The following is a 26,054-nucleotide window of genomic DNA, read 5'->3' on the forward strand; positions in this document are numbered from 1 at the left end:
CTAAGGTAACTTAATGTTATGATCATAAATTATGGATCAAAATAAAAAGATAAATCAATGATATACTAATGAAGAGTTCATTTATTCTTCATGTCACCCCAACAAAACATCATCATTAAATATAGAACGACAAACAAGAAACTATATAAAAGTAAAATGTTAAGCTCTATAGGGTCTTCTCGTCCTAAAGAAGAATTTAAGCCTTTTGACTCAAAAGTTAAATTCAAAAATTTATTAAGAGACAGTTGATTTCTCGTCAAGCCATTCATTCCAGCCACTAATTAAGAGACTAATGATTATGCTTCCTTTGCACGGTCAAAATACCGCGGCTCTTTTTAAAATCCGTTCAGTGAGCAGGCCAGACCTCAAAATATTTTCAAGAGGACATGTTTTTGATAAACAGGCGGAAATCAATTTTGCCTAGTTCCTTATAATAAGTTTGCAAGGTAAAAATTTTATACAAATAAATATACTAATTCTATCATTATTACAAAAATTTTAAAATTAAATCAATAATCTTAATAAAAAACCTAAAATATTTATAAAATCAAAATACTACTACCCTTCTTAAACACTGGTGCGATCTGCGCAATTTTCCAATCTGTAGGCAGAGATCTATCGGTGAGCGAGCGGTTGTATATGATTGCTAAGTAGGGAGCTATTGTATCAGCGTAATCTGAAAGGAACCTAATCGGTATACCCTCTCTTCCCCCATTGCGGCTTTGAGGGCAGCAATTTCTTCGTCGGCGGCGGCGCGCACCCTGGCGCACGCCTCGCTGACTGCGTCCGGTGGGACAGCCGCGTCATCGGCCACCACGATTCCGCCGAAGGCGGAGGGTGGCGAGGACGCAACAGCTGCGGCTGTATCCGCCTTCTTGGTGGTCTTGAGTCTCCGTCTAGCTTTATCACCGCGACTCCAGTTCTTGATGAAGCTGCAGCTGCGGTAATTCGCCGCGTGAGCGCCGCCACAATTGGCGCAACAGCGTGTGGCGTCCTTCTTCGTGCAGCGGCGCGAATTGTGTGCTTCGAATCCGACAATATTTGGCAACATGGCCGAGTTTTCGGCAGTAAGAGCACTGCTCCTTCCGCTCCGCCGTCTTCTTGCATTCCCCGTCTTCTGCTGCGCCAAGCACGAGGCCCATCAATTGCAGCAGGGCGGCGGCTTTGCCTCCCTCTCCGCGTCATCCCCACATGCTGGGGAGCGATAGCAAACGATCGCTTAGCGTGCAGCGATCAGCTCACCTCCGCAGCCTGAGCGGGAATGGGTCCGACTCACTCACTCACTCACTATATTGACGGGCTTGCCTTGGCCCGAGGTAGCGGAGTTTAAGCTGTTTGACCTGTTCCTCCTGAAGTCCTCTCTGTTTGGAATGTTTTTCTACGCGTGTTGGTCTGGCCTCTGGTTTCTGTGGATGCAGGAGCTTATCTGCCTGCTGATTCCGGCGGCTTCTTGTTCTTCTTCCTCTTAATGCTTCCTGGCTGCCCGAATTCTATTTTCTTCAGGCGGGAGTAGTCCACTGGCGGCGTCTGTGTCCGAATGTATTTGACTGCTTCCTCAGTCATGTATTTCCAGTCCTCGTCCGTGAGGATCGGGTGCTTGTTTATGAGCTCCAGATCTCCACGCCTGGCGAGTTCCCTCCCATGCAGCTTCTGGTTCAAGGGTTCGCACCCCCAGTGGAAAGGATAAGGTTTGTGAGGAAGGGGAGGGATGTTATCTACCGTGAAAGGGTAAGGATGATCACGATGGGGGTAGCTACCGTCTCGCAGGGACTCGGCGATCTTGGTGAGCACCTCCCTCACACAGTTCTTGTTGGGGAGGGGGAGGCACTCGAACGGCTCGTCTCCTTCTTCTCCCTCGGTCTCCATCGGCACTTCCTGTGTCGTCTGCGTTTCCGCAGAGACAGTAGTGACGACTGCTTCCGAGGAGGCCGTCTCCTTGTTGTCGGTGGTTTTCCCCGACTTATGACCACCTCCCTAGCAACCTGCGTTGCCGCGTCGGCCAGGGAGGCGGTCGTTTCTGTTGCCGCGTCTACCCCCGTACAGGTGGGGGTCGGTGCCACGTCCGTCTTCGTGCGGGACGCGAAGTACAAGGCGACCCTTAGTTGAGTCACCTCCTGGCGCGTCTCTTCGAGTTCCGCTCTCAGGGCCGCTCTGTCCTCCGCCAGGGCGGATTTGAGCGCGGTGATTGCGTCCTCGTTGGCTTCCCGCAGTGCTTGGCGGAAGGTGTCCACGTCGTCTTGGTGGCGCAGCCCGCTTCCCCTACTAAGGCAGGGGGGGGGGGGGGCGGGGTGACCACCATTTCTTCTTGTTGGGCCACCTCTTCGTGTGTGGTGGCCAACTTCCGCTGCTTCCACGTCTTCAGGTAACTGCAGCTGCGCGCGTTTGCGGCGTGCGAGCCACCGCAGTTTACGCACAGCGCTGCAGTACCCCTTGGTTTGGTGCAGTTGCGTGTGTCGTGTGGTTTCCTGCACTTAACACACGCAACCACACCGTCGCATTCTTTGGCCATGTGTCCAAGCTTTTGACACTTATAACACTGTAATTGTGCCTCAGGCTTCCGCTTCTTCTTCTTGTTGCCGCAACCGTTGCTCCCGACTGCGTTTAGCAGGAGCTCCACAGCAGCAGCAATCTTGCCTCTTCCTCCATTCCTACTTCTCGGCATGGCGTTGGGCTAGTGGCGTTGGCCGCGCGAGCGACGGCAACGATGTGAGCCGCAGCGAGTCGAGCAGCGGAGCGCGTGCGTGGTGAACTGGAGCCGAGCTCGCGGGCGCAGACTATATGTACCTGGCGCGCCAACGTCCGAGGGCTTCTCCGCGGTCATTTCCGGTGCGGTTCTCCTCTTGCTGCCTGCGACGGTCGTTCGCTAGAATAACTCTGAGCTCAGAACTACTTAAACCTAACTAACCTAAGGACATCACACACATCCATGCCCGAGGCAGGATTCGAACCTGCGACCGTAGCAGTCGCACGGTTCCGGACTGCGCGCCTAGAACCGCGAGACCACCGCGGCCGGCACGGTCGTTCACTGCATTCATAGAGTAAATATCTCTGGAGTGAGCATTGCGTTCTGCGCATGTTGTCAACATTAAACCAGGATTGTCACGTGTTTTCGGGACTTCCCTGTGCGTGTGCGCTTTCTGCAGCGTTTGAAGTTTATAATATCAAGAGTTTTTGTTGTGTTTCACCGTTTGTTGATAGTGTAATAGCGATGGTGAATTACTGTTGTTGCTACGGATGCAAATAAAAATATGTGAAACGAGGGATAGTAACTTATCATGGGTACATACCATGTAGCTCTAATTATAGTTATCATATTATTAAGAGACACTGTATATGTTTAAAAATTTCGAGACGCATTATAATTAAGGCTTGATTCTGTAGACCTATTTTTTTACGATTTTATGACTATATACTAGATATTACGGCTCGTACAAAAGCTTACAAACAATCGCTACCACTCGTAAATTTGCTAGTGGAACAGGAAAGGGAATAGTTAGTTGTTTCAGCAAATACTATCCTCCAAGCATTTATCAGTGACTTGTCGATTGTGTATATAGATAACGCAGTCTACTATTTATTTAATAAACTGGGAGCAAGTACGTAAAATGCGTTAAATAAATATTTCAAAGTGTCACCAGTAAGAAATATTGTGCTTTAGGTCGCAAAAACGAGAAAATAAATACGCAGAAATAGCAGAAAAAAGGACGAATTAGCAGGGATATAATCGCTAATGTGTGACAAATTCGGTGTTTCTCGGACACTTGCAAAAGTGTACTATCGTACTGTCAAGTCGTTTTGCAAGACTATCACTGCAAAAATGTACGTCAGGCTCTGAAATACTATAAAGTGCCGTATCATACCGAAAACTACCAAAAATTGAGTGTATCTGAACTGTGACACCTATCGCAAAGAAGCAGGATGTAATATCACTTGCCCTTAAAAGTTACGTGGCTAGTTTTATTCCCAGTAATATTTCTTATTCCTATCGTATTCTGCAGGGAAGGAATTTGAAATGTTTCTTGGAGTCGAGTTTAACTGCTGTAAATGAGAACGCAAAATATAGAGGAGCACAGCGAGAGAGCCACGAAATTGTTTCCTGACAAAAAGCTGAGTCCCAGGCAGGTAATCGTGGAGAAAGCCGACGTTGATTGTAACACAGGCGCTTGTTCGCCCGATTCTTGAGTATTGTTCATCCATCTGGGAACCCTATCCGGTAGAACTGATAGAAGAGATAGAGAAGTTCGAACGAAGAGCGGCGCGTTTCGTCACGGGATCGTTTAGTCGGCACGAGGGCGTTACGGAGATGCTCAACAAACTACATTGGCAGACGTTACAAGAGAGGCGTTGTGCATTCCGGAGAGATTCACTCTGAAATTTCGAGAGAGCACTTTCCGAGAAGATTCGGACAGCATAATACTTACCCCCACATACGTCTCGCGTATTGACCACGAGGAGAAAATTCGAGAAATTAGAGCCAGTACAGAGGCTAACCGACAATCATTCTTCCCACGCACTATTCGCCATTGGAACAGGGTTGGAGGGATCAGATAGTGGTACCGAAAGTACACTCCGCCATACACTATTAGGTGGCTTACGGAGTATGATGTAGATGTAGATATGCAGAAGCTAGGAACGGCTCAGTGGGGAACCTTAGGCTGAAATCGACGAGCTGTAAAAGAAGCTCACAATGAACGAATGAGTAAAGGGTAGGGGAAAAGAGGGGACGCACAGAGAGAGGAGTCTGCTGGACTCGAAGGAGGTCAGCGTTAATTGTTTGGTATGGGCAGACGGGAGTGGTTCAGAGGGGTTATTTTGTAGCAGAGACAGAAACTGACGAGATTCGGCGTGGCGTCTCTGTCATTGACCGAGATGCAAAATTCGCATCATAGTGGGAGAGAAGTTTCAATTCCCCCCCCCCCCCCCCCCACTACCCCACTGGTTAATTCAAGTAGATTTCTGAAGAGTAGCGAGAATGATAAGTATTTTCATTGGGTGGAACTCTAAATGTCCACAGCTATTGGCTAAAGTAATTCCGACGCTGGAGAGGCAGCTCGATTTTTAGAGAGAGGGCAGGACGACATTTCGTCCTAAGTTTTCAGAAACAGCACTTCGTCTTAGATCACCACAGAGAAGACTTCATCTTAGACCAACAGAGGGCGAGCGCTTCCAGGAGACAAGTCTGCCAGATGATGGCCGTCTTCAGATTCTATTTGTATGTCAGTCACAGAGGCTCAGACCAAACGTCTGTCACTGCAATAATTCTTTGAGCTGAGGCTGGTAAGCAGGCACAACTTTGGTGATTACTTTTAACTTTCCGAGGCGAAGTATTTTAATTAAATTTATGGATTCAGGAAAATCCTTTGTTAGCCAAAATCACATGTATAGTTTTTTTATTGGGAACTACCTTTGGCTACATTAATTAGCCTCCTTCAGATCAGTACCACAAAGAAAATTGCATCTAGAGAACACTATAGTACAACAGTAAATATGAAACGGTTCTAACACAAAGTACACACCACAAAAAATTTTGTTTGGTATACATCACCAATTAGCGAGACTGTTCGTCACAATTCTGTTCTACGTCTGTTCTACATCTACGTGGTTACTCTGCTATTCACAATAAAGTACCTGGCAGAGGGTTCAATGAACGACCCTCAAGCTGTCTCTCTACCGTTCCACTCTCGAACGGCGAGCCGGAAAAACGAGCACTTAAATTTTTCTGTGCGAGCCCTGATTTCTCTTATTTCATTGTGACGATCATTTCTCCCTATGTGGGTGTCGCGACCGGAGGAGGAAACTGGCGATTGAAATTCCAAGAGAAGATCCCGTCGCAACGAAAAAAGCCTTTGTTTTAATGATTGCCACTCCATTTCACTTATCATGTCTGCGGCACTATCTCCCCTACTTCGCTATAATACAAAACGAGCTTCTCTTCTTTGTACTTTTTCGATGTCAGCCGTCAGTCTCATCTGATGCAGATCCCACACTGCACAGCAATACTCCAGTATAGGGCGGACAAGTATGGTGCACTCAGTCTCTTTAAGAGACCTGTTGCACCTTCTAAGTGTTCTGCCAACGAATCGCAGTCTTTGGTTGGTTCTACCCACAACATTACCTATGTGATCGTTCCAATTTAGGGATTTGTTATTGTAATCCGTAAGCATTTAGTTGAATTTACAGCCTTCAGATTTGTGTGACTTATCGCGTAATCGAAATTTAGTGGATCTCTTTTAGTAATCATGTAAATAACTTCATATTTTTCTTTATTCAGGGTCGATTGCCACTTTTCGCACCATACAGATATCTTATCTAAATCATTTTGCAATTCGTTTTGGTCACCTGATGACTTTAGAAAACGGTAAATGACAGCATCATCTGCAAATAATCTAACACGGCTATGTCTCCTATGTCGTTAATATAGATCAGGAACAATAGAGGCCCTATAACACTTCCTTGGGGAACGCCGGATATTATTTCTGTTTTACTCAATGACTTTCCGTCTATTACTACGAACTGTGACCTTTCTGACAGGGAATTACGAATCCAGTCGCACAACTGAGGCGATACTCCATAGGCACACAGTTAAGTTAGAAGACGCTTGTGAGGAACGGTGTCGAAAGCCTTCTGTAAATCTAAAAAATATGGAATCAATTTGACATCCCGCGTCGATAGCACTCTTTACTTCATGAGTATAAAGAGCTAGTTGTGTTTCGCAAGAACTATATTTTCTGAATCCGTGCTGATGCTGACTACGTGTCAAAAAATCGTTTTCTTCGAGGTACTTCATACTGTTCAAATACAATATATGTTCCAAAACCCTACTGAAAATCGACGTAAGTGATATGAACCTGTATTTCAACGGATTACTCCTACTTCCCTTTTTGGGTATTGGTGTGACTTGAGCAATTTCCATTCTTTAGGTAAGGATCTTTCTGTGAACGAGCGGTTGTATATGGAGCTATTGTATGGAGCTATTGTATATGGAGCTATTGTATCAACTTACTCTGAGAGGAACCTGACTGGTATACAATCTGGACCGGAAGCCTTGCTTTTATTAAGTGATTTAAGCTGCTTTGCGACACCGAGGATATCTATTTCTATGGTTCTCATCTTGGCAGTTGTTCTTGATGCTGTTTAATCTTCATTGCTTATTATATAACCTGATGGAACAACGACGCGTGGAGAACGTTTCATTTTCTTGTTACACATGGAACTCAACTATTTCGTAAACTTGGGTAAGAATTGTAGTGTCACCTTACACATTTTATAAAGCATTCATACGCTATATTACATGTCTCATCACGATTTAAATGTCTTACAGATAACTGTACATCATTCATTCAGTTAAGTTATGTAATAATCAGTGAAGCTTCAACAAAATTATGATTACATGTCTAACCAATTGGCGATGTACACTACACAAAGAACTATTTGTGGTAGGTGCTTTCTGTTAGAACTGTTTTAAAGTAACTGTTTATATAGTATTACCCTCGTAGATGTGATTTTCTATGTACTACAGGTTTGTAGATGGCTAGTTAATGTAGCCAAAACTAGTGATCAGTAATATAATAAACAATAGGTATATACACTTCCGATCAAGAGTAATAAAGGATTTTTCTGAATCCTCAACTTTTAATAAACACATGTCGCTTATTTCCAATTTGTCTATGTCAAATAACAGCTTATTTTAGTTAAATTCAGGCTCTGGCACATTAAACTGCTAGTTTACGGGGACGTGGCTAATTTCTCACACGAACTTTATTTTCATTCCAAGTTTAACCCACCTTAGCCAAGATAGTTTTGTGTTCATTTATTTACCCCTCGTAACTTTATGATTGCTCACTGATACATTGATTCATATTGAAGTTCATGCTTTTGGAAATAAACTGGACTTTATAATGAGTGAACTTTTGTTCCCTTTTGTAATTACATGTGAACCTTTCTCATTGTAGTAATGCGAGGTATGGTACCATATTTCATGTTTTAGAAGGCCGCGAAAGTATAAATTCAGATTCATAATATAGTTTCCGTTGTGTGACCTTTTTTTAATATACACATGATGTCATGTCATTGGTGGTAGTTAACAGAGTTCAGAACTGCACTGTGTCTCAGGGATTCGCTTTTTGCTAAACTGTGGTCTCAATCACTGGAATCAAGCAACTGAAACATTGCCCATAAATACACTGTATTTACTTCACACTGATCAAGAAGCGCTCTCACTGAACTGGCGAATGTTGAATATCATCCGACTCCAAAATTTACTAACTGTGTGGGTGCGTGCGTGTGTGTGAGATCAGTAAAGTAAGCAGAGACAACATGTACATGTGTGCCTGACAGCTGATCAGAAGCTCCTGAATAATGGAGATGGAATTATATTTAAAGTTAACGCGTCAGTAACGGGATTTCTGAAAGAGACAGCTATGGTGATATGCTATTTGTTTTGAAAGTTGATTATCATTAGTAATTATGTAAAATTGTTCTACCTTGAGACAACTAAATAAGGAATAGGTCATGCAGAGTAGACTGTTGTCTCCAAGAGAAGAATTACGATTTGTCAACCAGACGGTTAAGTACGGCATAAATAGATACACACACACACACAGAGAGAGAGAGACAGAGAGAGAGAGAGAGAGAAAACAAAAATCACCATGCTCAAAAAAATGGTTCTGAGCACTATGGAACTTAACATCTGATGTCATCAGTCCCATAGAACTTAGAACTACTTAAACGTAACTAACCTAAGGACAGCACACACATCCATGCCCGAGGCACGATTCGAACCTGCGACCGTAGCGGTCGTGCAGTTCCAGTCTGAAGCGCCTAGAAGCGCTCGGCCACCCCGACCGGCACCATGCTCCACGAAGGAGTTATTTGAATGGGACGGAAATTGGTAGCTATGAAGTACATACACAGATAAACAAATGATTATAAACCCTACAAACTGGGTGACGTATTGAAGGGAAAGAACTTCACAAGTTGAGCGTGTCAATAATGCGCTGGTCACCTCTGAGCCAAGAAAGACTGGAATTTTATGGCTGGTCCTGCAGGAACCAAGTACAGTGTTTTGACCCATAAACCTCTTCCTGAGTGTGGTCTAGAAGGAAGTGTTCCAAAGTCTAGCACATACCCTGAGGAAGAACTGAAGACGAGGGGAAAGAAAATTTGAAAGGAAGTTCCACCGAAGTGTGAAGCTGCCCAGAGCTACTGTGTTGTTGTGAGAACAGGTTACATCTTGAGAGGTGACCACAGAGTGTTCGAGGAGTGAGTAGCTGCACACTCTTGCACACATGCTTACGTCACCTTCTTCACTGTGTGTCTTCCATACATGCTCCAGTTCAGAACGCCCCTTGTTCTTGGAGCCTAGTACACATCTAAAAAGTTATATCTAATTCCACTGTACAGCCTAGAGAGAATAAACATACGAGTATTTTGTTACGGAAAATGTAGGCATATTTCATAAATGAAAGAAGCTCTGTGCACATGCTACATCATTTGTCGGTATGACTCTATTCGGTGTACAGAACTGGATATATTGAGTTTTTTCAAAATTAAGGGAGAGTCCATTTTCTGAGAACCACTTAATAATTCTTTGAAATACATCCTTAACAACATCTTCAGCTGCTTTTTCTGCAATGGGATTTATTATAACACTCGTGTCATCTGCAAAAAGTACTACTTCTGCTTGCTGAACGATAAGTTAGAGGTCACTCACATGAAAAAGGAACAGCAGAGGACCCAAAATTGAACCCTGTGGGACTCCCATTGTGATAACTCCAAAAGAATGGCCATGATTGATGCGTATTTTAAATCACAGACACACGTACAGGAACTCAGAAGCAAACCCTGTAGGTTTGGAAACAGACGCAGACGTGGAGAACTGGGCAACAGGCGACAGTAGCTCGCCTCGTGCTCACCTGTCTCCTTCTGGCTGATCGAGCACCGGGTGGCTGCGCACTGCGTCTGCAACAGAGGGTGCGTTTTGTCCGTCACAGAACGTTTACATCAGTGTGAAACTGATATCACAGATGAAGAGCAGCAAATCTTTAATAATACCACTTAAAGAATTTGCCATTTGTTGGCACAAAAACCTGAGAAGGGACGCACACGTTCTTTCCTTAATTTCTTTTAACAGTCGATTCCTCAGGAAGTCATCCAAAATAGTAAAACGACAGAAGTAACTTTAGTGGTTCTGTATTCAACGAGTTATCCTTGTAATTTCTCCAGTTAAATAAGCAAACAATGATATTTGTGGATGAATTTTGTATTACTGTACTCTGAACCGATAGCTTGTATGCAATAACTGCGGCACCATCAGTTGCGTTTACTCCCTTTATTTATAAGCACTTCGCTTTGGTGTTACAATACACCATCTTCAGGTCACCTCTATGACTCTACTCGATCCCGATGAAATCGGGAACCATCACCATAGCTTTTGTAGGAGGTCCAGCAACATCGGCGTCCACAAAACTTCTTACCCTCTGTGATGCGTATGGCGTCAGCTGGCTAGCTGCCACGGTCGAGGAGAGATCTGAGTATTGTAAAAAAGTAATGGGTTACTTATAAATAAGACCATAAAAATGGTTCATATGGCTCGGAGCATTATGGGACTTAACATCTGAGGTCATCAGTCCCCTAGACTTAGAACTACTTAAACCTAAATAACCTAAGGACATCACACACATCCATGCCCGAGGCAGGATTCGAACCTGCGACCGTAGCAGCAGCGCAGTTCCGGACTGAACCGCCTAGAACCGCTCGTCCACAGCGGCCGGCAAGGCTATAAAACGCAGCGGAAGGTGTTACCATTACTACATATTGCCACTCAGTAACTGGTCACAGAGCACCAACCACATTCTACTAGAGTCTGGGGTGCCTTTGCGCAAAACATTACTTCGTGATGTCAAGCAAGGTCACGATTGCAACTCATTGTATATTTTTTTCTGTATTTTCTCGGTTCGATTGCCTGATCTCAATGCACTTTGTATACTAGAACATGTGCGCGTAAGTCAGTTCAATGATGCTGTAAGAGGATTAAATGTTTTCATAGTTCTCCTCCCGCTGCTTAAAATGTCTCGGATACGTTTGCTTATTGTCTTTTATAAATTACCAATTTAGCTTTAGAAATCCATTCCAGTTTCTTTCCGTGTAGAGACACATGGCCGTAGGTTAGTTTGTTGTGCTGTGAAACGGGTCAAGATTTTCGTAACTTCTGTATGTGCAACACATTTTGTTTCGCGTTCTTCTCCACCCCACTAGTACAAAAATGGTTCAAATGGCTCTGAGCACTATGGGACTTAACATCTGTGGGCATCAGTCCCCTAGAACTTAGAACTACTTAAACCTAACTAAACTAAGGACATCACACACATCCATGTCCGAGGCAGGATTCGAACCTGCGACCGTAGCGGTCACGCGGTTCCAGACTGAAGCGCCTAGAACCACCCGGCCACACTGGCCGGCCAACTAGTACACTGGTAGTCAAATCTCCAAACTGTGTGCGTAATCACGAAATGCAACAGACTATCATATCACCGTAACTGATCCGCGTGTACCCTGTTGTAGGTAGTGTGTGTTCTCCACCATCAGTGCAGTACTAATCGTATGACTTACTTTTGTAGCGTCCCCTTAGAAAAAACTTTGTAAATGACAGTGCTGGTAAACCTCTTACGTTATTTGATTTTCAAACAGCTGAGCAAAACTGAACGTACTCAGACATTTCTCTCTTTACTTATTCTGATCAACACTAAACTGACACACAATATTTTTAGCGCAGCGCAATCTGACTTTCAATAATCCCCACAAAAGAATGGCCCTGACGAACAATAATCTATTCCTATCATGAATCACATACCTCACAAAAATCTTACTTACTCGAACTACTGCAATACAGAGCGCCAATACCGCCAGCTAAATAGAAGACTCTAACTACTGAAGGCACTAACTTCTGATAGACATAGTTAGCAAATGAAATATTTTGATAGAGAACAGACAATATATTTACCTTAATAATCTCCAAAGGCCTCATATATATATATATATATATATATATATATATATATATATATATATATATATATATATATATATATACTCCTGGAAATTGAAATAAGAACACCGTGAATTCATTGTCCCAGGAAGGGGAAACTTTATTGACACATTCCTGGGGTCAGATACATCACATGATCACACTGACAGAACCACAGGCACATAGACACAGGCAACAGAGCATGCACAATGTCGGCACTAGTACAGTGTATACCCACCTTTCGCAGCAATGCAGGCTGCTATTCTCCCATGGAGACGATCGTAGAGATGCTGGATGTAGTCCTGTGGAACAGCTTGCCATGCCATTTCCACCTGGCGCCTCAGTTGGACCAGCGTTCGTGCTGGACGTGCAGACCGCGTGAGACGACGCTTCATCCAGTCCCAAACATGCTCAATGGGGGACAGATCCGGAGATCTTGCTGGCCAGGGTAGTTGACTTACACCTTCTAGAGCACGTTGGGTGGCACGGGATACATGCGGACGTGCATTGTCCTGTTGGAACAGCAAGTTCCCTTGCCGGTCTAGGAATGGTAGAACGATGGGTTCGATGACGGTTTGGATGTACCGTGCACTATTCAGTGTCCCCTCGACGATCACCAGTGGTGTACGGCCAGTGTAGGAGATCGCTCCCCACACCATGATGCCGGGTGTTGGCCCTGTGTGCCTCGGTCGTATGCAGTCCTGATTGTGGCGCTCACCTGCACGGCGCCAAACACGCATACGACCATCATTGGCACCAAGGCAGAAGCGACTCTCACCGCTGAAGACGACACGTCTCCATTCGTCCCTCCATTCACGCCTGTCGCGACACCACTGGAGGCGGGCTGCACGATGTTGGGGCGTGAGCGGAAGACGGCCTAACGGTGTGCGGGACCGTAGCCCAGCTTCATGGAGACGGTTGCGAATGGTCCTCGCCGATACCCCAGGAGCAACAGTGTCCCTAATTTGCTGGGAAGTGGCGGTGCGGTCCCCTACGGCACTGCGTAGGATCCTACGGTCTTGGCGTGCATCCGTGCGTCGCTGCGGTCCGGTCCCAGGTCGACGGGCACGTGCACCTTCCGCCGACCACTGGCGACAACATCGATGTACTGTGGAGACCTCACGCCCCACGTGTTGAGCAATTCGGCGGTACGTCCACCCGGCCTCCCGCATGCCCACTATACGCCCTCGCTCAAAGTCCGTCAACTGCACATACGGTTCACGTCCACGCTGTCGCGGCATGCTACCAGTGTTAAAGACTGCGATGGAGCTCCGTATGCCACGGCAAACTGGCTGACACTGACGGCGGCGGTGCACAAATGCTGCGCAGCTAGCGCCATTCGACGGCCAACACCGCGGTTCCTGGTGTGTCCGCTGTGCCGTGCGTGTGATCATTGCTTGTACAGCCCTCTCGCAGTGTCCGGAGCAAGTATGGTGGGTCTGACACACCGGTGTCAATGTGTTCTTTTTTCCATTTCCAGGAGTGTATATGCGGTTGGATTCATGTACCACGCATTAACTGAGAATTTACGTCATGATCCGCCACCTTCTTGTTAAGTTACTTTTAGTTAACTGATCTCTTCAGTGGGTTACTTATCATTCCATTATGTTTGTGCGCTGCATACTTCGTTTCAGTTATCTGTATTGATGTTAAACGAAGATTGTCTTCGTGCTGTCTCATACAGTACACTGGAAGGTGCTTCTCCGTCCCTGTCGTCACTGTTGTGGTTACGATCTGATTTGTTTTTCTATTCAGATTTTGACATCGGTTGCGTCGTATAGTGAAACAAAATTATAGTTACATGTTCATTCCACGTTGTTTTTTCATTTCTTCACGTGTCTCTACGGTGTGGTTTTGGTGAATAATTGGAGAAGTCTTAGGGTTTTGCTTGAAATTCACCCCTTGACCCAACCCACCCCTTTGGATGCGACTTTCTGGTTTGCTGGGTGTATCAGGAATCACTGAATTCAGATGATTAATATGTGACAAGGCCCTGTCTGACAACTGGTATGGCAGCGTGAGCTTCTTTGTCTAGCAAGTGTTTTCCCATTGTCTATTTATAAAGAGCTTTTTAATTCAGAATATTCATCGGTATTTTGAAATAAATCTGTGGGTTTTTAGACCCATATGATTCTGCATTGTGTAAACTTGGTTTACTGGTTTAGGAACTTGGTTGTAAATGCATGAAATGTGTCCCATAGGAGCTGTTGGCAGCTCATGATGATGGTTTTGTTCACTAGATTATTTTTCATTACTTAGTTTAAGGCTTGTCCACATTTTTGTGATGAATATCCTGCTGCCATAAAAGTTGTGTGAATTTTGTTTCTGATGACTGTATGATCGTCTCGCCTTTCTGAACTACAATACTATCGGTAAAAGTATGTGACAAGGCCCTGTCTGACAACTGGTATGGCAGCGTGAGCTTCTTTGTCTAGCAAGTGTTTTCCCATTGTCTATTTATAAAGAGCTTTTTAATTCAGAATATTCATCGGTATTTTGAAATAAATCTGTGGTTTTTTAGACCCATATGATTCTGCATTGTGTAAACTTGGTTTACTGATTTAGGAACTTGGTTGTAAATGCATGAAATGTGTCCCATAGGAGCTGTTGGCAGCTCATGATGATGGTTTTGTTCACTGGATTATTTTTCATTACTTAGTTTAAGGCTTGTCCACATTTTTGTGATGAATATCCTGCTGCCATAAAAGTTGTGTGAATTTTGTTTCTGATGACTGTATGATCGTCTCGCCTTTCTGAACTACAATACTATCGGTAAAAGTATTCTTGTATCATTGTAAGTGTTGTTTTTTGTTTTCGGTTTTACGCCGGTGTTGTGTTTTTGTGGATTTCATTTATATTGTATGTTGACAGAGTAATAGATACGAGAGTGCTTGGATCTGTTTCAGTTAGTGGATTGGAATGATAAAGACCAGAAGCCAGACTAAGATTAGGAAGACTATTCGGTCCACGAATAGTTCATTTACAGTGGAAACTACTCTTGCCGAGGTGGTGAATTTCCGATAGCTTCTTGCAATTTCTCCAGTGAGGCAGAATAATGCATATGGGAGAGAGGCCAGTCAGCTTATGTCCTGCAACGATACGGCAAAGAAGCGGCGATTAACTGCAGAAAAGGGGCTGGAGACACTGTGTCTGCTCTAAAGTACGAGGAGCAGGTCTTTTGGGAGGGATCTGAATCCAACTGCCTTAAGCTCTGTACTGAGCCAGAATGGGGCTCTAACAGTTCACATAACTGACCAGTTGGTTCCGATATTTGTTCGCAGCTGAGCAGATAAGGTTTAAATGTCGAAATCGACAATGATATACCGCGAACGCTAATGCAGTTGAAAACATGAGTGAAAATGAAAGTCAGGGCCTACTAAACGTCGGTGTTTTTCCCACTCTCGATACTATTTCAGTTTCTTTTACACGAAGAAAACAGCGTTTGAAAATTTTTTGTCCACCTCATCAAAGCAAATTGTTCAAGGCAACACAAGGACAATACCCCCACTGACATAACAACAAAATGTAAGGCTATATCCCAAACAGCTGTTGGACAATAATATTTCATGCGAAATTCGTAAAAAAAAAGCATTCCGACTTCAGGCCACAAGTGGTCCATCGGGACCATCCGACCGCCGTGTCATCCTCAGCTGAGGATGCGGATAGGAGGGCCACGTGGTCAGCACACCGCTCTCCCGGTCGTTACGATGGTTTTCTTTGACCGGAACCGCTACTATTCGGTCGAGTAGCTCCTCTATTGGCAACACGAGGCTGAGTGCACCCCGAAAAACGGCAACAGCGCATGGCAACCCTGATGGTCACCCATCCAAGTGCACGCCCGAAGTTTCGTGATCATACTATTGTAATAGGGGGAGACTTCAATCTACCAGGTATAGAATGGGATAGTCACACAATCAGAACTGGAGCCAGGGACAGAGACTCTTGTGACATTATCCTGACTGCCTTGTCCGAGAATTACTTCGAGCAGATAGTTAGAGAACCAACTCGTGAAGCTAACGTTTTAGACCTCATAGCAACAAATAGACCGGAACTTTTCGACTCCGTGAATGTAGAAGAGGGTATCAGTGATCATAAGTCAGTGGTTGCATCAATGACTACAAGTGTAATAAGAAATGCCAAGAAAGGAAGGAAAATATATTTGCTTAACAAGAGTGATAGGGCACAAATCGCAGAATATCTGAGTGACCACCATCAAACGTTCATTTCTGAGGAAGAGGATGTGGAACAAAAATGGAAAAAATTCAGAAACATCGTCCAGTACGCCTTAGATAAGTTCGTACCGACTAAGGTCCAAAGCGAGGGGAAAGATCCACCGTGGTATAACAATCATGTACGAAAGGTACTACGGAAACAAAGAAAGCTTCATCATAGGTTTAAGAGTAGTCGAATCATAGCTGATAAGGAAAAGCTGAACGAAGCGAAAAAGAGCGTAAAGAGAGCAATGAGAGAAGCATTCAACGAATTCGAACATAAAACATTGGCAAACAATCTAAACAAGAACCCTAAAAAGTTTTGGTCATATGTAAAATCGGTAAGCGGATCTAAATCCCCTATTCAGTCACTCGTTGACCACGATGGCACCGAAACAGAGGACGACCGAAGAAAGGCAGAAATACTGAATTCAGTGTTCCGAAACTGTTTCACTACGGAAAATCGTAACACGGTCCCTGACTTCAGCCGTCGCACGGACGCCAAAATGGAAAATATTGAAATAAACGATATCGGAATTGAAAAACAACTGCTATCACTTAGTAGCGGAAAAGCATCCGGACCAGACGAGATACCCTTAAGATTCTACAGTGATTATGCTAAAGAACTTGCCCCCTTTCTATCAGCAATTTATCGTAGATCGCTGGAAGAACGTAAAGTACCTAGCGACTGGAAGAAAGCGCAGGTCGTTCCCATTTTCAAGAAGGGTTATAAATCAGATGCGAATAATTATAGGCCTATTTCGCTTACGTCAATCTGTTGTAGAATAATGGAACATGTTTTGTGTTCTCGTATTATGACGTTCTTAGATAATACAAATCTCCTTCATCATAACCAACATGGATTCCGCAAACAGAGATCATGTGAAACTCAGCTCGCCCTATTTGCCCAAGAAATTCACAGTGCCGTAGACACTGGCGAGCAGATTGATGCCGTATTCCTGGACTTCAGGAAGGCATTTGATACGGTTCCGCACTTACGTTTAGTGAAAAAAATACGAGCTTACGGAATATCGGACCAGGTTTGTGATTGGATTCAGGATTTCCTAGAAGAAAGAACACAACATGTCATTCTTAACGGTTCAAAATCTGCAGATGTAGAGGTAATTTCGGGAGTACCGCAGGGAAGCGTGATAGGACCTTTATTGTTTACAATATACATAAATGACTTAGTTGACAACATCGGTAGCTCCGTGAGGCTATTTGCAGATGACACGGTTGTCTACAAGAAAGTAGCAACATCAGAAGACTCGTACGTACTCCAGGAGGACCTGCAGAGGATTAATGCATGGTGCGACAGCTGGCAGCTTTTCCTAAACGTAGATAAATGTAATATAATGCGCATACATAGGGGCAGAAATCATTCCAGTACGATTATGCCATAGGTGGTAAATCATTGGAAGCGGTAACGACCGTAAAATACTTAGGAGTTACTATCCGGAGCGATCTGAAGTGGAATGATCACATAAAACAAATAGTGGGAAAAGCAGGCGCCAGGTTGAGATTCATAGGAAGAATTCTAAGAAAATGTGACTCATCGACGAAAGAAGTAGCTTACAAAACGCTTGTTCGTCCGATTCTTGAGTATTGCTCATCAGTATGGGACCCTTACCAGGTTGGATTAATAGAAGAGATAGACATGATCCAGCGAAAAGCAGCGCGATTCGTCATGGGGACATTTAGTCAGCGCGAGAGCGTTACGGAGATGCTGAACAAGCTCCAGTGGCGGACACTTCAAGAAAGGCGTTACGCAATACGGAGAGGTTTATTATCGAAATTACGAGAGAGCACATTCCGGGAAGAGATGGGCAACATATTACTACCGCCCACATATATCTCGCGTAATGATCACAACGAAAAGATCCGAGAAATTAGAGCAAATACGGAGACTTACAAGCAGTCGTTCTTCCCACGCACAATTCGTGAATGGAACAGGGAAGGGGGGATCAGATAGTGGTACAATAAGTACCCTCCGCCACACACCGTAAGGTGGCTCTCGGAGTATAGATGTAGATGTAGATGTAGATGTAGACAGCACTTAACTTCGGTGATCTGACGGGAACCGGTGTACCCGCTACGGCAAGGCCGTTGCCTGTTTTGGCTTCGTAACTGACGAATTCTTGTGGTTATTGTGACCTCCTGATGCACTGTTGAACAAATCAATGTGGTACACTTATCTGCGCTATGCTCATCACAGTCCCGAGAAGTGTCTCTACAAAGTGTGCTCCACCTTCCACTTTCATAACGAGGACAAGGGCATCAGGAAGGTGCTCTGTGCTTGTAAAGCATGCCAAAAACTCAGACACTTACTGTATCACACCAAGCTATGTGAATTAGCAGCAATACATCTTTCTGAGCCTCATCCTAACACGAGATGTGGTTTCTGATTATCTCTTGTCGTCACTGAACCGACCCCTAAGTATCCAGTCCACTGAGGAAGGCCACTGCGAGATCAGTGGCAGTGGCCTTTTTCAAACATTTTCTGTAGGAGATTGGTCACGTAGACAAATTTTTTTTCAGAGAACGGACTACAGTTTCATTGTCGTCAATAGGTTTGGTATTATTGGAGCAATGCCGGATCAAGCCTGCTTTCATCTCAGCCTATTACCCGTCTTTGGACACCATCAAGAGAGAGATGAAGGAACTTGGCAAACTATGTCACTTACACTCTATGGGGTGAACACTAATAAAACGGACAAACAGCAGGAACGGATTCCTGACTGCAAATGGAGAAAAAAAATGTCCTATGAACATGCGTCCAGAAAAGCATCGTTGCCATGGTAGATGACGCTGTCAAATGAAAGTTCCTCTGACCATGTGCCTTGTGTGTTCCTTGTGTGCTACGGGCTGTGTGACAGACGCAGTGTACTGTAAGCAGCAGAATGGCCCAGTATTCGTGTAGGGAACAAGCCGAGGTGTTTGTGTACGGCCAAGCAAATGAAAACGGTCCAGAGACAGCACGGCTATTCCAAAACAAATACCCTCATAGACACCAGCAACATCACACAACGTTTCAAATCCTCTTTGGGCGTTTGTGTGATTGTGGGTCCTTTCAGACAGACGAACGTGCAGGGAGTCTACGGACTGAGCGTGCATCAGATCTGGAGGACCGGATTCTACAGGATATCGAGACGAACGCTAGTAGATGCTCAAGGCAAATGACCTGTCAACATGGTGCAAGCCAATGTACAAACATGAGTTGGCAATTCATGATGCTAAGTGTGAATAAAATGGTTCAAATGGCTCTGAGCACTATGGGACTTAGCTTCTAAGGTCATCAGTCCCCTAGAACTTAGAACTACTTAAACCTAACTAACTAACCTAAGGACATCACACACATCTATGCCCGAGGCAGGATTCGAACCTGCGACCGTAGCGGTCGCGCGGCTCCAGACTGTAGCGCCTAGAACCGCTCGGCCACCACGGCCGGCAAGTGAACACATGTATCGCATCCCATGGCGGTCACTTTGAACATTTGTTCTGACGTGGATGCCATGCGGCTCTGTACTGTGCTCCGGGAAGATTTGTTGTCGTTGCAAGCACACCGTCCATTTCCGGACATTTGTTCATAGAACCTTTTTTTCGCCTTTCCCAGCCAGGAATCCCTCCCTGCAGTTTCTCGGACTTACTGATGTTTACGCTGTATTGCTCGACGCGTCATGCTGGGGAAATGTGTTCCTGTCAGACCCTACCCTGGAAGTCATAAAGGAGTGATTCCCACAACTAATCTTCGCTGCCACCAATCACGGTTCTTAAGAGTGAACCACCTGGCGCCAGCACGTGGTCAGTCAATTTTCCTCCTATACGTGTCTTGTGACACGGAGAAGTTGTCACACTAACACCCGACCACATTAAGAAGGAAGCCGAAGGAGTAAGGAAAGATAAATTACAAGACAAAGTTTAAGAAATGTCAGATTGGCTGTAAAGTCCTAATAAACACAACCGGCTGTCAAATAAACAGAGAGTTGCATGTCACAAATTCATCATTCATACGCCCCTCGGAATAAGGAGCACCGTTAATACAAATGTAGTGGAAGCTGAAATCCTAAAGTCACGATAATCGTGTGGCGTAGGTCACTTATCGAATAGCAAAATGTCTGTAGAATAATTTTCGCTAAGGTGAGATCGCAAAGTTCATCACTGTGTCTATTTCTTGTAATCCCAAAGTTTAATATCTTGCATTTCTCTGTGGCCAGTTAATCAGTGTATAGCTACCGACTTCATTTTATTTTATTTTCCATGGGTGTTGGAATATCGTTGTTATTGTATCCTAGATTCCATCTCTAGAGCTTAGTTATCATGTACCAGGTGCGCTATTCTGTTTGACTGAAATTCATTTACGCTGATTATTAGATAATGTATTGTTTAGATTATCGTTGCGTGCAAATGGATTTCGGTGCTTTTACGGTGAGCCACTAATCGTACCAAGTGACGTGCTGGTTTAGTTCTCCATCGCGAAAGGGTCCATTACACTCGCCGACAACTGGATTTTTTTTCCAGGAACTATTTCGGTCTCATTTAATAATGGTTTCGAAAACGTCCACATTTTCTTGTGACTGGCTGTACCGTGCTTCCTGGTTGCGGTCTGTCTGGAAATTTCATTCTGTAATTGCCCGGTGATGTTTGAACATTACTGAGTCTCAGAGTCGAATACTACGTCTCGCCGTTCTGTGATCAATCTAATGTAGAAAAATCTAGATGAAGCAGCTTTACCCGTAATAGGGCAAGTTTTAATTTTGCTCTGACACCTAAGCGTTTATCTGTTGGTTATTTTATATGTCCTGTCGAACAGGCTGGTTTTAAACTACCTCTTTATGCTACCGAGGTGATCAGAAGCACGTCGTGCGTTCATCCACAAAGGCAGGGATTCCTCTTGGGCCCTTTGTTGGTAGTACTGGCGGCCCTACTGTGTAGCAAACCATCCATCTACTCTGTTGAGACCACAGTTAGGTCGGCATGATATGATCCCATTAAGAACTTCGAAAATTTAATATTTTGTTTTGATTGGTTGGACAGTGTTTCTTGTTGTTCTCAATCTGACAGGGAATTAGAGGGGTTGCGTTTGAATGCCTGTGATCTGCAGTGCGTCTTGATGTGGTCTGTCTTTCACTCGTATTCCTCTGTGTAATTATATTATGGTTAACTGAAGTGGGGTTTGATGTTCAGTTACCGAACTTATTTCGACATGTCTTCCACTTGCTTTTCAGCCAATTCTGTGAACTGACAGAGTTGCGACGGGTAGCCCATTGCCACCTGCTACCGCCAATCCGTTCGTGGAAGACTTCAAGGAACGTGCCCGGGATTCGCCAGCACTGAAACCTGCGGGTTTCGTTTCAGATATGTAGATGATACCGCTGTTGTTGGCCTCGTGGAGATGAGAATGAAACGGATTTAAGAACATCTGAATGGATTCCTTCCCTTCCTGGATGGGTCAGAACGGACGTTTGTGGTATGTTGGGACATGCCACCTCTAGGAATCTAACATACACTGACTTGCATCTACAGGCTGAAATTTGTCACCATCTGATTCAACGCGAAGGGGTGTTTCTTACTTTGGTTCGTAGGGCCCACGTCGTCTCAGACCCCGACAGTTTGTCAGCCGAGTGAAAGTGGAAGACAGGTCAGAGACGCGTTGTGCGGTCGACCAACAGTGAATTTGGTGAATGATGATAATAGCAAAGTGGCACGAAAGAATACGGCCTTTTAGTCTTACGCAGGTCGTATTTCCAATAGGACTGATCGCATTCTGCGTAAAACTGAACTGAAATCTGGTTTTCGACCACCACCTAAGATTAGGTCCTCTTGCCGAAGCCGGCTGTCTGTCGTTTCCCTTGCAGTAGCGTCATGACATACACTGGTGAGGCTTCTGAGCACCTCTGTACAGATCACAACCGTCACACACGCCCACAACAGCTGAGCAAATCTGCCGTTGGAACACTAAAACATGGAGATTCAGGCAGGCACTCCCAGGTACTGGAGAGAGTTATAAGGAAGCAGTTGAGATTAAATTGGCAACTTGCTTCATACATAGCGATGAAGGCTTTTGCTCCAATTGTATTCGGAATCTTGCTTTCTCCATGGGCGAACAACAGAAGGATGGAGTTAATGATACCTCAGCCACTGGTTATTAACGTTCACTATCGGTAACTTCTTTGTCGTCATTCGCTGTGTGGTGGAGCTATCGTTTATGGTCTGAATGTATCCCTTGACATGTGCTCTGCATACCAAACTTTTAAATTTTCTTCCACAGTGATCTCTCGTAGTTTTTGTGGCTTGAAAATGAGAGGTGGTCACTTAGGCCAGCTGTCGAAATATCGGCGGTTGTCGTAGGGCGCCCTCCGGCTGCATTCTCGTACGTTATTTCAACATTTTAGGCGCCAGGACAAGCTTAAGTTTCGCATAATGTGTTTCACATGATATGTTTCCATAGGTCATTTGACGAAGACGTCATGATAATATGTCCATTATAAAAATACTTCGGACTGGACCGCCATTTCTGTTTTTGAGAGGGGACTGCGGAAGTGGAATTGACAAAGAAAAGAAGATTGAGTGCTGTTTCCGACCGAATAGTAACATTCTACAACTCTCAGTGTAGAATTTCAGAAATCTGGATGTGGTAGGTAAGATATAAAATCTAAAAAGGAAAATTCAAAGGCTCAGTCCAGGTACAGTGGGGGCCAGTAAGTGCAGTGGAAGGACGATAAGGACTTCTGGCCAGATTATATAGAAGAATATCAGCAGCAGCGTGATGTGGTATAATGGTAGTAGGATGTGTTAGGAGTAGGATGGTAGGGCAGAGAATGGGTTACTGCGAACAGTTGATGAAAAGACATACTATTATCAGATTCGACGGCGAACTGACGCCAACAACTTTTCTGGTATAAATGCCGACGTGGTAGGCAGAAGATGAAGATGCACACAACCTTTTAGGTGGGGCAGCCACACCTATGTGTAGTTCTCTTGGGTATTAATAACCGCTTCAGCTGTATTTAGGCCTTTCTTATTGAATCACTACCGGTTTCGTTGCAATAACAGCCACACCTTTCCCCACCAAACCCTGAGTGGACAAACGGAGTTGAAACACCGTAGCATACTGGCAAATTTCGACCGTCTAAGTTAGTTGACAAAACTCTCTGTACTTTCTTTACATAGTCCACCTTTTTTTCTTCTTGGCCTTTACATCCCCCCCCCCCCCCTTCCATCCTTACCTCACCTTTGCACCTCCTATGCGTTCGCCTTATTATCTTAGGTTTCCACTTCTTGCTTTCAAGCATGTTTTAAAATCTTTATACTTGTAAATTTTCGCAAGTTTTCTCTACTCTTAATAAGCATCAAAATTCACTACAGTCTTGGATTCTTTTAACTCCCAAAGGGAAGAATTTTTTGAAACATTTTTACGAAACAATGATTTTTAGAAAATTAATGTACTTACAGTTTTTTGAAGTTTTAAGGTTTCTTCAGTGGACTTTGCCGGAAGATCTGTGTCGTTGCCGTAATATATACATGTGATCTTCCTCTTTTACGCTCTATCTTTAGCATAACTTACGGGCTTTATTAACTAAAAGTATGTCAACTGTCACTATCATATTGTTATTCTACAGACCATTTACAAAAGAGTTTTTCTATTTTTTATCCCAATATTCCTTCTCCTAATTCACCACTCGTATATCCCCCCGAAAGACCACCAATCATTCCGTCGAACCCGCGCATGCGCATGCCGTCTACAGGCAAGGTGTTTACTTTCTTGCCGTCAGTATGACAGAGCACGCGGCCGCGTCCGCTGGTTGCGATTCCGTATACAGGGTGGATCACTAACTATTGCCACCAATAATAACTCCGAAACTATGATAGGAGATGAAAAGTTTGTGGGACAAAAGTTTCCATAATATGACGTTGGTTTTTTGTTGCTAGGTGGGTTCGCTTCGGAGATATGAAGGTCAAGTGGGATGCTATACTTTGGTACTTATTTTCCGATAGAGGCTATCGAGACGAATCCAATGATGGCTAACAGTGAGGTCTTCGAGGGTCAACGAAGGTCACAAAGGTGACATGGACGTCCATTTACAGAACGTGTTCGAAGTGGTGACCATTGGTATCAATGCAGTGCTCCAATCTTATTACCATAGACACAGTGCTACTTCTTATCACATCGGCACTTATGGAAGCACATGCTCTGACAATTCTGTCTCGCATATCTTCAGTTATAATTGGAACGTCTTTATAAACAATGTCTTTTACGAATCCCCACAAGAAAAAATCCAGAGGTCTCAAGTCTGGCGAACGAACCGGCCACGACACATCTCCTCCGCGTCCAATCCAACGATTTGGGAATTGTCTCTGCAACTCATTTCTAGCCATCAGCGAAAAATGTGCCGGGCAACCATCGTGATGGTACCACATTCTGTTCCTTGTTCCTAAAGGTATTTCTTCCAATAATGGATCTAATGTTTCTTGCAGGAATGTTGTGTACTTCCTACTATTACGATTTCCTTCGATGAAATAGGTGCCTATAATTCTGTCCTCCAGAATCCCACACCATACATTCCCCGACCACAGCTTTTGGTGTGCAACTTGCCGCAGCCAACTTGGATTTTCAGTTGCCCAATAATGCACGTTATGCAAATTAACATTCGTGAATGTAGCCTCGTCAGTGAATAAAATCATATTAACAAATGTGTCATCTCTCTGAATCTGAAGTTGAGCCCATCGGCAGAATTCAATGCGACGCATACAATCCGTACCAGTTAATTCTTGCCGGAGACTGATATGGTACGGATGACATTTATGGCGATGCAGAACACGAATAACACTACTCTGGCTCATGTCAGATTCCCTTGCGATTTGACACAAACTAACACAAAGATCTTGAACCACGGTGGCAAGAGTACCAATTCCTTCTGTTTCCTCGTTCGTAACTTTCCTTTCTTTCCGCTGCTTTAAAGATCCAGTTGTTCTCAGTTTATCATACACATACTTAAATGTGCGACGTGTAGTGTGAGTACGTCGAGGATATCTTTCAGCGTGTAAGTCTCTAGCTCTCACTGAACTTTGTTGGCATTCTTCGAAAATGAGAAGCATATCGACTTGTTCTTCGAAGGAATACATCATTCACATTCGCTTGATTCGACGATACTAGTCTAACCGTTCCTATTAGTGTTGTATCGCGAAACAGTCGAATGGTATTTACATGTCAATGACACGTTAGATGGATACGCCGTATTCGGCGAATATTTACTGTTTGCACGATATACGAGTTAGTATGTGCTTCGATAAGTGCCGATGTGATAAGGAATACCACTCAGTCCATGATAAGAATATTGCAGCACTGCATTGATACCAATGGTCATCACTTCGAACACCTTCTGTAAATGGAAGTCCATGTCACCTTTGTGACCTTCGTTGACCTTGGAAGACCTTACTGTTACACATCATTGGATTCGTATCGATAGCCGCTGTCAGAAAATAAATACCAAACTATAGAATCCCATTTAAAGAAACAAAGTTGACCTTCATGTCTCTGGCGCGACCCCACCTAGCAACGAAAAACTAATGTCATATTATGGCCCACGTTGTCCCATGCAACATTTGTCCGACAAACTTTTCAGCTACTATCATACTTCTGGAGTTATTCTTGGTGGCAATAGTTAGTGACTCACCCTGTAGATTGGAGAAGAGGTAAGTGCGGTATTTTAGGTTCTGCTTTTCCGCCAATACTTATTTACTTGACGATTCTGTCCAGGTAGAACATCTCTCTGTTTTATGGCAACCACTTATTGGTTTTTCATTCTGGCCCAAAAATT

This window comes from Schistocerca piceifrons, chromosome 1, assembly GCF_021461385.2.
Source record: "Schistocerca piceifrons isolate TAMUIC-IGC-003096 chromosome 1, iqSchPice1.1, whole genome shotgun sequence".
NCBI classification, from domain to species: Eukaryota; Metazoa; Arthropoda; class Insecta; order Orthoptera; family Acrididae; genus Schistocerca; species Schistocerca piceifrons.